Source organism: Trachymyrmex septentrionalis, unplaced genomic scaffold, assembly GCF_001594115.1.
Source record: "Trachymyrmex septentrionalis isolate Tsep2-gDNA-1 unplaced genomic scaffold, Tsep1.0 scaffold87, whole genome shotgun sequence".
Lineage (NCBI taxonomy): Eukaryota > Metazoa > Arthropoda > Insecta > Hymenoptera > Formicidae > Trachymyrmex > Trachymyrmex septentrionalis.
Window position 1 is genome coordinate 2,635,412 of NW_017306059.1, and position 2,553 is coordinate 2,637,964.

The window sequence follows — 2,553 nt, forward strand, 5'->3', positions numbered from 1 at the left end:
AAATTTTTTAATCTCTCAATTTGTAAGTCGGAGAAATATTATTATTGTTCGAATTGATGTATTTTGTATACACATGACATTACTTTATATGTGAAAAAGTATTCTAAATACATGAAAAGAAGTTTTATTTCTAAAATAGTTAGCGTCTGATTTTGAAATTATTTATATTTTATTATTAGAAAATGGATATTTTATTTGGAAGAATATGGTGTGTGAGAAAAGAAAATTATGCATCGAAACGATGAAACATCAATATTTAAATACACCTTAATAATAATTTCGATATTTTCGAATATTTCTTTATTTTTTTTTAATTTTATATCTGTTTTAGATGATCCATAAATCGTGTCGAAATTTATAGTAGAATTTTATTTATAATTTTATATGTACGAGATACATTTGAAAAATTAAAATATACACACGTATAATGCACATTAAAATGCACTCATGGCATCAAGATACATACGTATGTAAAATTATGTAAAAATTATATAAGAATTAGATAAAATTCTATCTTAAAGTCTGATAGATTTATAAATTATTTAAGATAAGCGTGTAAAAGTCGCTGATAAAGAAGTTCTTATATAGGATTCTTCCAAACGTGTACACAATATTCTGTCGCCGGACTTTGCAATCCGTTAGCATTGTCAAAACGCTTTATTATTGCAAAAATCCTACAGGTGGCAACACCGTATAGGAAAGATATCGCGTAAGGTCTTCACGCCATTCTGCATTTCGCATTATCGCGCAATCACGGTATTGCGCGTGTCGTCCGAAAAAGTGGCACGGCGACGGAAAAAACCGGATAAAGCGCCGATATCTTGGATTATACGAATAGTTTTTCTCCGAAAACTGATATGAACTAATTCTCGAAAGCATATTAAGCAAAAAGATAGAGAGAGGGGGGGGGGAAGGAGAGGGAGGAGAGAGAGAGAGAGAGAGAGAGAGAGAAAGAGATGTATATTATCTCTTACGATATCGATGTTTTTTTTTTACAAATTTATAATTATAAATGCTGTTTTACTATTACATTTAATGCGAATTTTCACTAAATAGAAGAGATGAATAGATTTATGAATTACGTACACCGGAAAAAATAATGTTGTATTAACAGTAGATATTATTTTAATTGAAAATAATTTAGTTCATTTATAATAATAACGCCATTAATGAAACAAACACATTAAAATCAAATTAATGAAATACGTTAATAATCATGCTCTTATTTTAATACAATTTTATTTGTTTCATTAATAGTGTTATTGTGAATTAACAAAATTATTTTCAATGAAAATAATGCTGTTGTTATAACATCATTTTTTTTTGATAATTCTGGTTAAATCTATTAAAAAATTTTCTAGTTAAATCTACTAAAATTCTAATTGAGATAACCGGAATTTCTGATTGATATAATCAGAAATCCTTGTGATTCGCTCATTTTCAACCATTTTTCTTGATGTAGGTTTAGTTATAGAATAATTATATAAATTTCAAGACCGCGTAGATTCTTTACGATTAATCTTAAATCGATTATTGCCACCTTATTTACATTATTACGTAAAAATGCGCAAGTATGTGGTTGTCTCCGTACGATAGTTTGTGCCGATTGTATATCGAGCATCGATCCTCATATTGTCCACGTGTACGTGCACGGCCTTCCGAAATAAGACCCTAATTTTGACGCGCGGCGACGTTATTATCAGTTTGATATTAAATTACGTGCCTCGAATCGATAACTTATTCCAAGCTGAATTGTGGTCAGGTCGCGATTACGTCGGTGCCGGTAAATGTTTTTTTTTTCCTATTTTTTTTTTTCTTTCGTTAATGACATCGTCGCCAGCTTATACATGGATCCTCCCTCGGGCGAGGGGGGGGGGAAAGGGGGGAGGATACTTTGCCATCTTGGGGAGGCTACCGAGCGTCTTGGTTGCACTCATCGCTTCAGGATTTCCACTTTATTGATTCGCTATGACTTTCGATGCGTCGACGCTAACAATGCTGTTCTCTGAAACGTGTCGAGTCACCGCGTGTATCGCCCGTGTACTTAAAACAGGAATGCGGCACTCTCTGCGCTCCACTCGTATTGATCAACGTCCTTCATGAGATTTCGTTTTCCCATTTCTTCAAATGACCGATCCGAAATGCACTGCGCATTACCTTTAATTTCAGCTTATAAACTAATTACTATTGAAAGCGAATTGCATTTTTGTCAAATTTTTTTTACAAATACCGCAATTACGTCGATGCAAAGATCATTTTTTACTGAACTTTCTACATTGAACACAAATGAAATCTATGAAGCAAGTAACATGCAAGACGCTGATAAAAATGAGTTTTGGTAAATCGCGTGGTAAAGAAACGTGATTTATTTTTATCATTGTATGATGCAGGTGAATTACATTTTTTATTAATGTAAAAACTACTGGAGGATTATTAGGGTTTTATTTATTATATCAATCAGCTATTTCTAATGAAACGTGAATCGCTTTTTATTCTGTATTTACATTTACGTAGTTATGTGTTTATGTAAAGCTTAATCTAAAAAAAAACAAA

At 31.8% G+C, this 2,553-nt stretch overlaps 1 protein-coding gene across 1 annotated transcript in view; it reads left to right on the forward strand.

Annotated features, from left to right (window-relative positions):
- LOC108755372 (serine/threonine-protein kinase minibrain) overlaps positions 1 to 2,553 on the forward strand; it is a 96,525-nt gene that overhangs the window by 5,788 nt on the left and 88,184 nt on the right. The window lies entirely within an intron of this gene.